The 17,784-nt window shown below is 37.2% G+C and overlaps 1 long non-coding RNA gene across 1 annotated transcript; it reads right to left on the bottom strand.

Moving 5' to 3' along the window:
- Window positions 1-1,690: 1,690 nt before the first annotated feature.
- LOC310896440 lies at window positions 1,691-15,933 on the bottom strand. The gene is made up of 3 exons (XR_014581490.1): window positions 15,848-15,933; window positions 11,392-11,560; window positions 1,691-4,608 (listed from the first exon to the last, which is right to left on the bottom strand). It is a non-coding gene; the product is annotated as an uncharacterized lncRNA (long non-coding RNA).
- Between the last annotated feature and the right edge of the window lie 1,851 nt (window positions 15,934-17,784).

The following is a 17,784-nucleotide window of genomic DNA, read 5'->3' as shown; positions in this document are numbered from 1 at the left end:
GTCTATTGTGTTGGGGATGGGTGCTTTCCAATGTTTCTGAAGGTTAAGGCGAAGTTAGGAAAAAGCCATGCTGAAGACTGATAGAGGTAGCAAATGCTTGAGGATGCCCAGTTTTGCATAGTCTTGTGCTTACTTGCTGCTGAGGTACACTTTCATACATATGAAATACAGAGAGCTGGGCAAATTTGGCATCTGAACAGGCCCACGTCTGCTCATCATCAGGAGAGCACAGATGTTTCAGTAATAGGGCAATGGTTGTAACTGAGCTTGTCATTACCAAGCCACCCAAATCCCACTCAAGAGCAGCTACTCTAGTCAAGAATAAATGCCTATGTTAATAGAATAAAACACATACACAATCTGGCAAACTTTAGGAGCAATTAATCCACTTTCAGGACTCATCAGAACTCATGCTTTGCAGAAAAAAAAATAAAATAAAATCTGTTATAAACTTATCCATTTCTCATTTACTCATGTTGTTTTGTATTTTTCGGGTATCTTCAATGAAAGAATAAAATTAAAATACCAATTTAAACATAAAATTTGTAAAATTATTTTCTTACAGACTAAGCATGTATTGAGCAGCACCTCTACTCAAATGCAACAGTTGAGTTTTAAACCCCAAAATACTGAGTTTCATAATGAAAATGCTGACAAGACCACTAACCATTTCAGATCTGGCAGTGCTGCTACAATAAACATAAGGTAAGCAGTACTAGTCCTGCACACAAATTAGACTGTCTAATGTATAAAAGTCCACTATGTCCTTCTAGCATGAACTTCATTATCAGAAAGTTGGTTTGGAGTACTAAACATCAGAATGATGAAAATGAATGTCAAAGACAGCCCATCCAACACATTAATTTCCAGTTTCAGGGAGACAGGCTGTGCACAGAGACAGAGAAACAAGCCCTAATGCCATAAATCTACAGCACATATTTAACTCATCACATCTCTTACACCATTTTTTAGTTGTTTCCAGTAGTGTGTAAGGTAATGATTTTATATCCTTCTGTTTATCTATGTCTGAATTTCTCTCAGTGCAAATTAGCCTTGCTTCAGAACAAAACTTTGCTGATGATGGGAATGATGCTGCTGTCCCTTTCTGTAATGTTTTTCACATTCACCATGGGATCAAGACTGCTGAGCCACCAGCAAAGCTGAAACCAATGACTTTAAATACAGAATATTGACAAAGAAGCAGAATGGAAACCCAGCTCTATGTAAGTGGAAATGCACATTCAGGAAAGAAAGGTGTCTGCAAAATCAGCCATTACAGACCCTAAGATTACTCTTGTGAAAATAACAGAAAAGTACTGCTGAGTGCTCTTTGCCAGCAGTGGAGCAAAGAGAAAAGAGGCACACTTTAGTGGAAATAGGCTCCATCATGGCATATAATGCCAATACCAAACTCCAGAAGAATTTTTTAAATGAGAGCAGTTGGAGAAGTTATCTCAGTGGCCCAGTTGCACACCAAGCACAAGACCATCCTCTCTCCTCCCCTCCCCAACCTGCTGACACTTGCATGGAAGATTGTGAGATGTTTCTGCCAGTGCTAGTCACAATGTAATGGAAAACCATTAGAGTATGTGACGAAGATGGCAAAACAGCCAAGAAGCATTAGCATAGGTTTTGCATACATCAAGAGCAGAAACATGTTCTGCAGTGTTCAGGAAAAAAAAAAATATATATATATACACACATATATATATAGTTAGGCTTTAAAAGCCAGTGCAGCTTTGCTTACTTCTTTAGTGATGGTATTCTGTGTGCATTTAAGTCATTTAAGACTAGTACAACTGGTATTCGATTAAAATAAAATCTTGTAGTTCTTATGCAAACATATGCTGTGGTTTAGCCCTGACAGGCAGCTCAGCCCCACACAGCCGCTCAATCACTCTCCCCAGGTGGGATGGGGGAGAGAATCAGAAAGATAAAAGGGCGAGAACTCATGTGTTGAGATAAAGACAGTTAACTAGGTAAAGCAAAAACTGCATGCACAAGCAAAGCAGAACAAGGAATTTATTTACCACTTCCCATTGGCAGGCAGGTGTTTAGACACTTCCATGAGAGCAGGGCTCATCACATGTAATGGTTCCTTGGGAAGACGAATGCCGTCATTCTGAATGCCCCACACTTCCTCCTTCTTTCCTCCCAGCTGTTACTGCTCAGCATGACACCACATGGTATGGAATATCCCTTTGGCCAGCCTGGCCAAGCTGTCCTGGCTGTGTCCTCTCCCAGCTCTTAGCTCATACCCAGCCTCCTTGCTGGCAGGGCAGCACCAGGAGCAGGAAAGGCCTTGGCTTTGTGCAAGCACTGCTCTGCAACAATTAAAACATCAGTACGTCATCATCACTATTTTCATGAAAACCCAAAATAAAGCATTGTGGGAGCCCCTGGGAAGAAAATTAACTTTATCCCAGCCAAAACCATGACAACATATTTAATACCTCCACATATAATTCCATCGAGGTTATATGAATTTTATGTATTTATTTCTCAATAACTACTTTTTCCATACAATCAGTGGGTGAATGTGAAACACTTTGTTCTTTCCAAATGAGCATCCACCGTATATTCTGTTCGAGGTTAGAGGCCTAGCTGTCTCATCAAAACTGCATTTTTCATAGTATCTGCTTGTACTTTCTGTCAATGTTCTCATATAATAAAAGTATAGCTTTTGCCAGAGCACTTATTCATCTAGTTCCAATTTAGCACATATACGCTGATGATGATAACAGAGGCTGGAAGAAAAAAAAAAAAATGTCCAAACATATATCTGTTTGTCAAAGGAGCAGGTCTTTCTTTTTTTAAAAAAAACTTGAGACAGATCTAAATTTCTCTCTTCCCATTTAAGTCACCATCAGAAACAATGACCAAGAGAAAAACCAAAGCCTCAAAGTTCAGATTTGGTCTGAGCCCAAATTTAAAGCTCTGAGATATTTCAGGATGCCTTATTTCAGGAGTTTGTTTTTTATCTTTATAGAGACAAATATAATCACCGTATAATGTAGATGACAGCATAAGACCAAACTATAGAAGCTGTAGGTCCTTTACATTCAGGGTGATTTAGGAAAATTATGGTTACAAATCTGTATAAAATTATGTATATTACCATAGCTAGCATGACAGTGTAGTTGAGTAATGCTCAAATCTGATGCTATTTAGTAACATAACTGCATCTTGCTTTACAGATCAACAGAAAAGTTTCAGGATCTGAGCTAGACTGAAAAGAAGAGCAACCAACCAATCTATAAAGTTCCTATTGGTCTTTAAAGCAGAAAACATCAGGAGTGTGTTGTTAGATGAATTTAGCAGCAGGGAAGCCTGCAGCTCATCAGCTTTCTCTTCCTCAAAAGTAGGCACTTATTGCAGTCAAGAATTGCTGGAGATCTCTAGACACAGCGATGTTTTTGTTACAATAAAAAGGTCTGAACAATGCAATTGCACCTCCACAATCATCTCTTTTGTTTCTCCACTGCAATAATACACTTCTTTATGATGCACAAGGTGTATACTTTGATTACCAAACATGCGAGAAATGCAATGAAAACAATGAGAGAAATAAAACAACCACTAGTATTGCTTGTGTGGTGGACAAAGCAAACTAGAACTAGGCACAGAACAGGTTCATTTCTTTTCTTCTTGTACTTTCGTCATCTCAGTTGCTTCATGGGAACAGTTTTCATTGTAGAAAGTTGTTCATCTACATTTGATGAACACAAAAGTCTTCATCGCAAATTCATATTTTGCTTCAGAAAAGACCTTTGGTGAAATCCTGGTCATGCTGGTATCAATAGGCCTCTTCTCTTTAGCTCAGTTGTGTCTCAACAGTTTCAATATTTTCACAAGCAATTTCTCAATAAAGTCCAAAAAAAGAAAAATACCTTACACTGAAGACAAAGAACCTGAAGACACAGTTGTTAGAAATGCTATCCTGAATGTGAGCAAACCTATGTCATTGACCTAAGAAGGTGTGAGAAAATCTTGGTGTTTCCCCACAGCCATCGTTGATCTTGGATCAAACTTGGGAACATCAGCTCGTAAGCTCTGCTGGACTTCTGTTTCATTCCTAGCCAATAAGTTCAGTAGAAGGAGAGACTTCCATCAGTATTCACACACCAACAGCGTTATTGTATACAGAGAACTTTCACCTTGTTAGTAATTATCACAGCTATGACACAACCAGTCTTTCCTCCACATAAAGCATGAAATGTCCTGCTATCAGCGCTGCTAAGTAGCACTGCAAAGAAACAAATTGACATAAAAATCAGCAATGGAAGGAAACAAGTTGTATCTGGGAAGAGCTATAAGGAAAAGAGAAAAAAAAAAAAAAAACACTGCAAAATGGAAATTTCCCTTCATTTTTTCATTATTAGGTACCCGAGGAAGATGGAGAAGAAAAGTAACTCTTATGTCAAATTCCAAAATGGTCCTTCCAGAAGAAACAATTGACATTATAAGAAATAATCTTGAATATTCTTCAACGTTAATAGTTTGTAACATATTGCAAGAGTTCAACAACAGAAGACAGCTAATAAGGAATGGCTTCCATTTTCTGTTCTGCTATGCCCTTTCAGCCTCTCAATGTTTTCAATTTACAACCTGCAAAATAGTAGAACAAAATAGAAATGTGACATTCAATTACTATACATAAAGCAATTGGAAATTAGTAGACAATAAGAATTATATATTTGCAGAGTACATATTCCCCCCTCCCCCAATACATATGTCAATATTTGAAGGATATTCAAGATGCCTTTTTTTTTCTTCCTTTGTAAGGATTCTATTCTACTTTTTAAAATGTATTCCATTCTATAGCAATCTTCAGAGGCAGGTTCTCCGTATCTTCTTGTTGATTAACGCCTGAAAAGTTCTGCTGTATTTAAAAACTGGGACAAATAGGGCAAGGACTGCCCTGAAAATAATCAGTTATAAGGCATGTTGTTCATATGATACTGATAAATCCCAGTTTTGTTTTTCTTGGGGTAAGAGAGGTCCCTTCCATTACCATAAAATAGCAAAGGAATGGCAAATATGTAAAAGAATATTGCATTCAACAAGTCAAATATTTTATATGTTTAATTTACAAGTTAACAAATTTCAAACCATTTTAAAGGCTACAACCATGCCAGAAAATAAAAGACACTGCACATCACAGAATGTTGTTCATTGATAAATTATTTTCTGGAATTCATATTAACAACCATATTACTGAAGTACTCTCTAGCCCTCCAGTGTTACATTTCAAGGTAATATGTGACAGATTTGAACATTCTTAAGGCAGAAAATCTCCAGAGTGTGTAGATTGCGGCTTTGCTCACTGGGAGATTACAGTGGCTTTTATATCTGTTACAAATGTGCAGTTATACTGATAACTTCAAAAGTGGAATATTACATATCATGCTAAAATTTTCCACTAGACTGTTATGTTCTTTCTTTGTTTCTTGCTTGCTTGCTTTTTTTTTATTTTTTTTTATTTCCATTTAGCTATTGCTGGTTTGCCAGAGATCTTGAACTTGAGAAAGGTTAGACATCACAATGCTGGAGCAGTTTGTGAGCATCAGCAGATTTAGCTTGTAATTTCATTGATCTATGTGGGCTTGCTGTTTGCAAACCAGCTGCTGCACTGTTTCCCCACAGCTACTGATCTGAGTAGCATTGATTTTTTCCCTTACATTAACATAGCATTACTTCTTTAATGGGCAATAAATGACTGGATGTAAATACAAACAGGGCTGCAACAACAAAAGAGGAAAAAAAAAAAAAAAAAGGTCTTTTTTTATTTAAAGAACTCTATTAATATTTTCCACAAAAAAATGAAAGCATGAGTTATTGATCAAGATAAATGCTATTTTTAGTGTTTTTATTTGCACACATTTCTTTTGCCAAGAAATCATCTTTTTTCCTACTGTGTTTACTCGTATTTCAAAATGTTGCATCTTATAGAGATTGCATTTTTGCCTCAGTATAAATGGTAAAACAGATTCTTTTTACAAAGAATTACTGAAAGCAACACAAAAGTTTCTCTTCACTGTGCTTATACTAAAGCTAGACAGACCCGTATGAGTTGTGAAGGGAGACATCAGTTGTTAGCACTCACATTTTTAGCATTTAAAAAAACTGAATGTTTCAACAGAATGGGTATGACACCTGCAGAATAGCAGGAACTGAGTATCTTAGGTAAAATAAATATAATATGCTTCATATAAGGTCATGGTCTCAACAAATGCTACTTAGTCCTTCAGTGGAAAATGTTTTAAACATTCCTACAGAGTTAAAATTCAATGCACTTCAGAAAGGACAGTAAGGGCAAAATAAGAAATAAAAATAAATTTAAAAAAAAGAAGAAGAAGAAAAAAAAAACACACACACAACCTAATAGCTTAGTCATTTCTGGATGAACGATGAACCTGATCAGGCAAAGGTTCCTGATCCTCTTTAACATTGGGCTCCAATCAGCAGAGATGTCCATACCTTAAAGAGATGCAAAATTGAATGTAGTTCCCACAGACAATTCACAAAGAGATGGGACTGAGAGTTCTGGGAGTAATTCTGGGAATTAGCAGGTGAGAGCTTCCAGAGAAGAAAAAAGGCAGTGAGTTACAACTTTCTGGGCTGCAGATGATGGTAGACTAGTGCCAGTAATTTCCTCAGTGCCATAATAAAGTTAACAGCACCTCAGAAAACACAGATGCTCCAGCAAGACCCAATAGGCATAGGAGTACCCTGTAACTGTTTATGAAGGAAGATTTACTGTAATAAACAGCTCTTTTTCTAGCCATGCATCCTGGTTTGCCTGCAGAAAAGGTGCAGTGACGGCAGATGGGAATTCCTCATTCTCATGTCTGTCTACTCTTACACCTAGAGGGGGGAAATACTTCACACAGGTGCTGCAGAGGTACCTATTGGAGACTTGCTCAGAGAGCAGTAAAATAATTCTAACTGAAAGAACCTGGCATGTGATATGATGCTGAAGCCAAAATAACCCACAAAATGAATACCAGAATTTACACTGTTCCAAGGTAAAATGTACATGTTGTCAGTCTAACCAATCTCCCCTACTTTCACTGTCCTCTCACTTTGGCTAGCCAATATTTAATGTCCATTTTAGCAGACGCAATGTCCAAATCATTAAAAATTATATTAACATAGGCTCCAATCAGAACCTTTAGAGCCTCCTATTATTAACCTCTTTACACTCTTAGGTGAAGACTTTCAGTGCAAGTTTTTCGCCATCATTTATTCAATTTTTAATCCACTGTGAGATTTTGCCCCTTACCTCATAGTTATATTTTTCCCTTAATAGTCTTTTATGAAAGACCTTATAGGGAGTTTTTTGAAAATCCAAATAAATTATGTTCACTGGGTCACCTTTATCTACTATTTTATTAACTTTTTCAAAGCACTTCAGCAGGTTAGAGGAGCATGCCTTCCCTTTACTGATGTTGTGCAGCTTTGACCCTATTAGGTTATACTTATCCATTTGCTGAACTATTCTATCCTTAATTAGACTCTCAATCTGTTTCCCCAGAAGCAAGGTGAGGTTCACTGGTCTTAATTCGCAAGAACTCTTTTTGGTCCTGTCTTAAAAACAGACACCATATTAGAAATTTTCCAAATACCACTGTTCTATATCATATCCCCTTGCAAGTGTCTCCTCGATTTCATACTTCATTCTGATGAATGCTACCTACTTTTAATGATTTTCCATTTTTACATGAGTTGATCAAATTACTCAGTACTTCCCACGTAAAAGACTACAATTTTTGGTAGTGCAGCTCTTCCATTTATATTTTGAGCATGGCAAATATTTCAGCTGTCATCTATGAGAAAGAACAAGGTGAAAGTCTATTCAACTCTTTGAACTCTTTTCCTGTGGTGAATAGTTAACCATGGTTTTAATTTGATTTTTTTTTCTTTTCAATTTTTTTGCCCAAGTCCTCAGCTCAGAAACTGTTCATTTATTTCCTCAAAGTTATAAAATCTACTCTGCAGCTTTTGGGGCTTTTGGTTTTTATTTTAGTGGATAAGCATGGCCCATCAACCTCAAAAGATTATTTGCTAGCCTCACTTTAAGCACTGTTCTTGGAGAAAAAGTGGAAAGGGAGGATCAAATCCTACCACCATACGTTAATAACCAGTCAGACTCACCAGCAGTATCTAACACCAGGAGTTATTAAAAGTGTCTTTCACATGAATCTGACAAAAACCAAATAGAAAGAAAGTGTGCTTATATGAAAAGGTATAGTTTTTGTATTCTGGGCTTGTAGAAGATGTGCTTCATCTATGCTTTAGGTACACAGGCGTTAATGATCAGGAAATATTGTCGAACACGATTTTTAGTGAAAAAAGCATTGAAAATTCCCAGTGAAATGTGTACATGGCTAAGCAAAGGTCAGCAAGCTATTGAGTAAACCTGAAGTGTTCACAATAGAGGATTAGAAACAGAATTTTCAGCATTCAGTGAAGTCAGTGGACTTTCCTCTGGAATTTGAATGTTTGAGAAAATTAAAAAGGAACTTCATCTGGAAATTCTGATTTTGATTGTGAGTCCTATAAAGCCAACAGGTATGAAAGCATATATTTCAAACTATGCCATGTTTCCACAACAAAAATCCACATTGCATTAGTTTCACCTGCGTTTGAATTTCATTACAAAAAATATCGCATAGCTCTAACTCTAAGTACTAAGGTAGATTACTGCTGGCTTTGTTTTCCCTTCAAATAAAAGTTCCAGTTTCATCTGTGTTTGGAGGCTCTACATGCTGCACTGTTAAACACAGATTTCTGGTAAAATTATATTTCTGTTGAATTTAACATATTACAATAGAACATATTTTAATGCGTGTGTTGAGCATTAAAACATTTTTGCTTCAGGGAAATTCTGGTAAACAGTAACTGTCAAAAATTGTAATGAAACAAAATTAAATAATAGAAAATAGTCTGTAACAACAACTTTTCTGCTCAGGTTAACAGAAGTTCAGCTCTGAATCTTCTAACTTTTCCTTTACTAAGAGCAGAAATATTGAAGAAGGAAAAGTCAGGTACACAAATATATAATGTTGAAGAAGATATGGAAATTATCATTGTTATCATTCTTCACTTGTTTACTGTAAAGTGCACTTCAATTAATATAAGAAAAATACAACTAAATTAATTTAGAGATGATTTTATTGTTATGGCAATTTCCTTTTCTGTATTTTTAATTTATAAACATTTTCTTCACAAAATCATGAAAATATAGGAGTATCATTTAAGCATTCTGAACTGGAGTAACTTGTAGAAGCATGCATTATGTCAGGAAGAAACCGATCCGAAGAAATTAAACTGCATCAGAAATATTGACAGGCATAAAGATTGAATTACATGAATATGAGATACATACAGACTTGGAGCAGTTCTGCTTAGTGATCAATGTCAAATGAATTTAAAAATTATTTTTTCCTTCTTGTGTCTTTTCTTTATTTTAGATTTTAATTTGAATTAGTGGTAGGAAATAAAATCACTATTTATTACGTTCGTTTTCAAATAAAAAAAATCTAACTAGTAAAAGCTGTTTTGAAGTTAAAACTTCCATTTTCTAGAGATCAAGTAGCAATATAGTTTATCTTTGTCATGATACAAATTATTCAGAAGCAAGAAGTAAAATTTGAGTCTTGAAAGTTTCTGCCTATTAATGTGGTAAGCAGGCAATGTACACAGGCTGTACAATGAGGTTGTATTGCCCCCTATAGTCACTGTGTGTCAGCTGGGAGGGGAGGGGGAAGAGAAAGGCAAGAGTAGAAGAAATCATTTGCCAAAAGTGCTGTGCATTTGGGCTTGATTCATACTTTGGAAAGGGCATGGTGGAAAACAACAGACAAATCTATCCCAGCTGTACTGCTCAAGAAGAATCTGTATGCTTTATTCTTCAAGCATGAAAGGACAAAATAAAATGTACCCTCACATGCAGATCAGAAGACCTCTGCAGCCCTGCAATCCGGCTGTGTTTGGGGTGTATTTTGTCAAGCTCTGATACCTGTACACTGACAGTGCACCAACAACGATGATGTACCTGCCCTGTGGACTCAGCTGCAGGAAATGGTTGACCTTGATTCACCAGAAAAAGGCAGGAAGGCCTTCTCACTTTTTCCCTCAGTGAGCATACCTTTGGGGGATGAGCGTAACAGGGACGTTTAACTCCAAGGCACACAGGACTAAAACAAGTGCTTGAACTGCAGAGTATATACACCAGCTGCTTGTTGAAGCAGCTTCAGCACCTGGACTAGAAAGATACAGGTTCTTCTTCAGCAGTAGGAACAAAAGTTCATGCTGCCCATGGTCACTGGCAATGATGCTCTTTAGTAGCCCCTGGGCCTAGAGGATGCAGGATGTTTTCCAAATCCCCGCAGAATAATATGTCACTTTAACCGCCAGCACAAGGACACAGTTACATGCCAGGACTCACATATTCCAGTCAAACACACCTTTCTTAACTTTGCTATCAAATAAAAAAATGTTAGCTGCTCATAAAAGAGATTGAATTTCAGCAGCTGTCCTAATACTCTTCTCTTATGAACGTAATTATGTACAGCATTCAGTATATCTTTTAATCGGTGCAAACACAATATAACAAAAAGCATTAAATTATTGAGGATCTCTTAAAAATATCTAATCAACTACTGGTGCTATTGTGCCAAAAAACTTCATGGAGATGACAAATATTCAATAAACTCAGACTTGATAGGATGTAATACACTTTTATCACTGTTCTTGTTTCTGGAGACAGTTTTTCTTCTTTCACAGTCTCATGGACATTTTCAGTTAGAAGAAGTTAGTGCTGCTCCTAAGAGGTGTTAGTTCTCATTTTTGAGTCACCTACCTCTTCTCCTTAGGTGTCATAAACATGTTTGTAGTCATGAAATGAATTGGTAGGAGAACTTAAGGAGCCAAAACCTTATTTTTTATCCTTATCATATTATTTTTAATTTGGATCAGTTGTTGAGGTTCACCATTTAGCAGCATCCCTGTTGGTAGCTGCACAAGGGACAGGAGAAAAATAAATTGTAGTAGGAGGTTATGGAAAACACCTAACTCTATGGCAGTGATGTCTTGTGCCAGTTAAAATCTTTGTGTAGCTATGGTTTCAGGAACATGAATTGTCCTTAAAATGTCTTTATATTTCATTCATTCTGAAAAAAGCATAATAATTGTTCCTATTTTCATACCTTCACAAATCTTCTCTGTCCAGACAGAAAAGACAGTTTTGCAAAGCAGAGGTGAACAAGTTGTTTCATTTTTGTGAGTATATGCCCAGATACAGTCACATATCAAATCTTTATTTTACTATGATGACTAGAGACTCAATAATGACTAAACTACTGATGAAATGTGATTGCTGCTTACCCAGCAGATCAATACTGTCTCACTGCATCCTGGTGTGGAGGGGCTGTATCCTGAAAATATTCAACGGTTTATTTTACTCTACCACAAGCTCTTTGAAGCAGGGTCAGTTTTTTGTTCTGCTAGCCTTGTAGATAGCATGAGTTCTGCAGCTCCATGGAAGTTAAATAGTCTGCAAAGTTTACCAAGAAAAAAAAATAAATTACAATATCTACAAGAGGTGTCACATCTTCTAGTTGCCTCACCTAGATAACTGGCTTTTCTCTTCTAGTCTCTCATTTTACTTTCTTTCTGTCCTGTATACACTGAAACACTCTTGCATACTAGATATCATTGTGCAGTTATTCAGCTAACATAAATTACTAACAGTGAGAAACTCAAGGGTGTTATTATCTTTGCCCTTTATTTTCTGTCATTTATGCTTCTTTCCTTACTTATGTGTTTGTATTCAAACACATGTATGCATATACATTAAATTATTTCACTGACTAGTGGAAAATAAGGAAGAGTATTTCTTGTCCATTGGCTATTATTTTTGTCTAAAAGCCATCAAACAGTTGTCTTCAACGAACACAATTTGATTGTGTCTAAAGAACATTCAAACACTATGTTCTGATATTCATGAAACTGGGAGATTTTCATCATTAGGAACATAATATAATGTGACTTTGTACTAAAGAACCAAAAATCTCTGTGTGACACAAATCTAACCCCTTAAATGTGTAACCAGCTTTCAGCAGTAGTGCACTGCCTAACATGTGCAGAAGACAGTTACACATTTGGGGAAGCAACATTTCTGAATGCCAAACATGCAGAGAAGAGCCACTAAATCTTATGAATTATCCATGCAGAGCAGACAGAACATTTGTTTTCAAGGGCAAATGAGAAAGATCCCCTGACCTGTGTGGTAAACTACATGTTAATACATTTATCCATCTGTGGACTGTAAAGGACAAAGTCAACACAGAGAGAAATGAACCAAGTCTGTAAGTCTGCCAAGCTACCAAAATCATTATGCCATCCATTTTCCTGGCATTTTTTTTAAGCTCATGTAGGGCATACACAATGAAAAATAGGTCTCTAATTCAAATTTGAGTTGCTTGCAATCCACAGATTGCAGTATTAAATATATTTACATTATTTGGATAACCCTTAATTGAATTTGTTTTACATACTGTTTCTCCATATTTGTTTAGTCACCTCATAACTAATACAACAGAAAGAGTAAAATAAACCAATGGTAGATTTTCTAAATGGAGATGCTTCTGCACTTCCCCCAGTCTTCACATGGAAGCATACTCAAAGCTGCCATGATCCTCTCAAAATAGTGTGTTTTGTTATGGTTGTCAGCACTAACATTTGAAGGATAACAATTCAGAAGAGAGACAAGGTGGTTAATTGATGTCTCCTGAATACTTTCAACATGTAACACTCAAATTTGGTTCCCATACCTGATGGGTTTTGAAGCATGTCTCTAATTGTTCAAGAGAAGGCAATTGTAATACTAGAGGAGCAGACCAGAGAATTAATTCTGACGGGGAATGACAAGTTTAAACTCTCTAGTAGTGCAAAGAAACTCCAAAGTGAATACAAATCCATCCTAAAGCTGTTTACGTTAGCTGGATAGGGTAAAGAGTTCTTATTGGTACTCGGAAAATCACAATTCCTTTTGCTTTTCTGTTGCTTCACCAGGAAGAATATGTGACTCGGCTCTTTTACAGCACACTTGCATTTCATCAGCCCCATCACAGAGAAGTCTGAACTTCTGACATTCCCTGTTAGACTTTGATTTTTTTCCCTCGTGCATTCACAGTGAGGAGAGGCAGAAGCACCTTTTCCATTCCTCCTACCATGGTGTTGCAAAATCTGACACAGATCATGTACGTCTGTTAAAGGACTCTAATCATCAACATTAAGAGTATGACACAGTGTTATGTGGAATGTACCAGTCTACATGGATTGCAGTCTTTCTAAATCACTGGGATGTAATTAGACAAAAAATATTTTGAACATTTGTATCTCTGACGACTGTATAATCTTGCAACAAACATTTCTGAGCATTCATCACTTTGCTTTTTGATATCTCCTCGCAGTTTAATTTCTTATATATACATCTAATTTTTCTTTCACATTATTTTTCCCATATGACAAGTACATTACTTCCAGCTGCTGAATTGATTTTTAGGAAGAATCTTGATTCACCTAAATTGTCATAAAGCTTCTCATGAAACTTTTCAGAAAATGTCCAGATTCAATTCCATCTCTCATAAGTATCATAAAGTAGGAAGAAATGATAAGCTAGCAGAAACAGTCATATTGTTTTTACAAATGCTTTTGAAAAGATAAATTTGTCACCTCTGTTTTATACTTGTACAGTGTCTAGAACCAGTGAAAGACTGCAGAAGAGTGCCATGAATATGCTTTTTTTCTGGGGACACACAATCGAGAGAGGAGCACAAAGCACAATGTTACCCATCTGATCTCATTTACACTGGGACTATCCACTGAGTGGCTTAGGCATATTCAGCATTTTAACACCATCTTAACTAAAGCTTGCTCATACAATAGTTTCTGGCCCTATATATTTTATTTTATGTTACAACTGGAATCTGTTCTTTTCCTGTTTGTTTCCTAAATTCTTCTAATTGAATCTTTACTACTCTTCTTTATTGTGAAATGTTTTTCTTTTTTTTTTTTGTGATTAGATGTTGCATTTTCATTTTATCTCTCCTCCTCTACCCTTCTTGCTTTTCCCATCTCCCCTCTCCTCTCCTCTCCTCTCCTCTCCTCTCCTCTCCTCTCCTCTCCTCTCCTCTCCTCTCCTCTCCTCTCCTCTCCTCTCCTCTCCTCTCCTCTCCTCTCCTCTCCTCTCCTCTCCTCTCCTCTCCTCTCCTCTCCTCTCCTCTCCTCTCCTCTCCTCTCCTCTCCTCTCCTCTCCTCTCCTCTCCTCTCCTCTCCTCTCCTCTCCTCTCCTCTCCTCTCCTCTCCTCTCCTCTTTCCCTTTCCCTTTCCCTTTCCCTTTCCCTTTCCCTTTCCCTTTCCCTTTCCCTTTCCCTTTCCCTTTCCCTTTCCCTTTCCCTTTCCCTTTCTCTTTCCCTTTCCAGCATTCCCTTTGCAGGATGGCATCCAGACGGGTTTTGAATATCTGCAGAGAAGGAGACTCCACAGTCTCTATGAGCAACCTGTTCCAGTGCTCTGTCACCCTCACAGCAAAGAAATGCCCCCTCAAATTCTGCCGGAATTTCCTGTGCTTCAGTTTGTGCCCATTGCCTCTCGTCCTGTTGCTTGGCACAACCAAAAAGAGACCAGCTCCATCCTCTCGACATTTAGATATTGGATATTTATATCTAGAGATATGTATATACATTGATGAGGTCTCCCCTCAGTCTTCTCTTTTCCAGACTAAACAGGCCCAGCTCTCTCAGCCTGTCCTCATATGACAGGTGCTGCAGTCCTCTAATCATCTTCGTAGCCCTCCTCTGGACTTGCTCCAGTAGTTCTATGTCTCTCTTGTACTGGGGAGCCCAGAACTGGACACAGCACTCCAGGTGTGGTCTCATCAGGGCTGAGTAGAGGGGCAGGACCACCTCCCCTGACCTGCTGGCAGCACTCTTGCAGGATACACAATGCACCCCAGGATACCGTTGGCTTTCTTGACCACTGGGGCACATTGCTGACTCGTGGTCAGTCTGCTGCCCACCAGCACTCCCAGGTCCCTCTCTGCAGAGCTGCTCTCCAGCAGGTCAGTCCCCAGCCTGTACTGATGCTTGGGGTTATTCCTCCCTAGGTGCAGGACCCTGCACTTGCCTTTGCTGAACTTCACGAAGTTCCTCTTGGCCCATCTCTCCAGCCTGTTGAGGTCCCTCTGAATGGCAGCACAGCCCTCTGGGGTATCAGCCACTCCTCCCAGTTTTGTGTCATCAGCAAACTTGCTGAGGGTGCACTCAGTTCCATCATCCAGGTCGTTGTTACTCTTATCTCTTTCAGTTGCCACTACCTCATCTCCAACTGTAATTAATGTTCTTAAATTCTATATTTTACTTTAATGATGCAATCAATACAGAGACATTATAATATTTCAACACTTACCTATAACTATGGGGTATCACCACATAAATATATTATAAAATGTACCTATGCCCTGTAAATAACTCTTGTTGGTCTTCATTTTATTGTTTACCTCTCTCACCTTTTGTGTTTCATTTAGATTGATATCATGTTTCTGAATAATAAGAACTTTAAAACTGCATGATTGCAGCATAGGTAAAATGCCACTGCTGTTGGTCAAATACTAATGAAAATGAATGCTGTTTCCCACCAAATCTGGACTATAGTTCTAAAAGCAGTCATCTGAAAATAGACAGTGTTTAGAAATGCATGACTACAATGTGTACCCTTGAAGAAAATAGTATTTATTAATATTTCTAAAGGACCATATGTCTCTTTTAGTAGATCATACCAGTTTCGTTCGTGCAGGCCAATAAGGGTCATTAAACACCAATGGGTCTCTGAGTCCTTCTTCAGAGTCGATGACACTGTAGGCTTCACCAGGGATTTCATTTTCCTTCTGTACAAGATCTGCAGGGCAAAGGAGGCAAATGAACTATGAAAAACATAATCACTGCTTTTACTGTTGCTTTTTTCATCATAAAAAATCCATTTATTTAAATTCCATTAAAAAAACACATTTGCCTACTGAAAGCATAAATATATTCTTTTGTTATATTTACAATTTTTCATTTCAAGATTTGACAACCTCTTTGATAAAAAAAAGTTTAAAACATTCTCCATAATAAACATTACACAAGCTTGATATACAAACTTTGGGACAAAGCAAGTGGTTAACAAAGCAAATTTCTCTAGAACGGTTTCTCAGAAATTGTGGAAAAGTATTTCACAAGTTCCTGAGGGGATTAGTAGTCTAATACAGTTTCAGAAGTGGCTTGAGCACTAAGGTTCAGATTTTCAAAAGTACTTGGGCATTTAACTCATATTTTAATTTAAGAGAATTAGACCCCAAAACACCTATGAGGATCTAGAATTTAGGACAAAAAGCCTTACTGGAAGTCAAGGGGATTTGGGTTATCAAAGGCCAGATTTTTTTTAAGTATTTAGGAATTGAAAGACAGCGATAGTCGCCTAGGTGATTTTTTTTCAAAGTAGAGTGAAGAAAGGTTAAGCCCCTAACACTCATTGAGATTATTTTGCTCTTAGAAAGTGCTAGGTACACCTCTGAATTTAAATACCTTTAAAAAATCTTTTCTTGAATTGCTTTTGAAAGTGAGCTTTATCATCTGAAAGCAGTGATTTATAGTGTTCTTAATTCTTGACCTCACAAAGACTGCCATAGATGTTCTTCACTCAAATAATTTTGTGTTATGATCTTGATGGAAACGAGATTAGATAAAATCTTATTTTAACAAAATTTACTTGGTATTTGAATCCAAAAATTCATTAAGGACGGAGAGCTGAAAATAACAATTTTGTTCCACAATGATAGTACTTGAGAGAGCTCTGCTAGACCCTGAGCATGTTCAGCTTCAGCAGTTCATCCTGTAAATGCTAAGCAGCCCACAGCACAACCCTATATGTATGAAAAAGTCCTCAGTGCTAGAATAAATATTTTGCTTTCCCCATATTTACCACAGTTGGGAAGAAGACAAGGGACAGTATGAAAAGAGAAAGTTGCAACACATCACGAACTTGGCAAAATGTAGTTTTGGATTTTAATTTCAAAGGAAGGAGAATTTCTTTCTGATTATATACCTCATTAATATCCGTAGCTTGGGTTTTTTAAGGATGTAATATTTTTTGTTCTTGCCTTTATAATTCACTCATATAATTATCTTCTAAATTTCCCTGCAACAGTTCTCAGTATTCAGCCTTTAAAATGAATCCTTTCTTTAGTACTGAAAACATAAGTTCCTTCCTGAGTCACATTTGATTTTTTTCCCCTGTACTGACGGGCTTCTGAACACACTGGCCAATGGTAAGCTTTGTCATGAGATGCTGAGATATAAAGAACAACAGGTTACCTCATAATCTCTTCTTGTTAATGCTTGTTCTGGAGAGCACCTGCTGTCTTTAAAAGGGATTTGAGTGACCCAAGATTAAGAAGTCTCCCTACAACAATTACTGTTCTTATCACTGAAGAATACTCATACCAATGTGACATCTTCCTGATGGTTTTAAATTCACAGACTGAGGGAGAGATAAGAGTCAAAGAATCATACAGTATGCAATTATGAGACATCAAACCATTCCAATAAGATTCCATTTTGGACAATAGCAATGTTATCACACTAATTGATTTCTGTCTGCAATGTACCCATTAGAAAGAAACAACCTCTGATTTCATTTAAAGAAATTTTAAAGTGCAACAGTGCTTACAATATT

Source organism: Anser anser (genome assembly GCF_964211835.1).
Source record: "Anser anser genome assembly, chromosome: 3".
Taxonomy (NCBI): domain Eukaryota; kingdom Metazoa; phylum Chordata; class Aves; order Anseriformes; family Anatidae; genus Anser; species Anser anser.
Note: the sequence above shows the minus strand (reverse complement) of the source record. Positions and strands in the feature narration are given on the sequence as shown.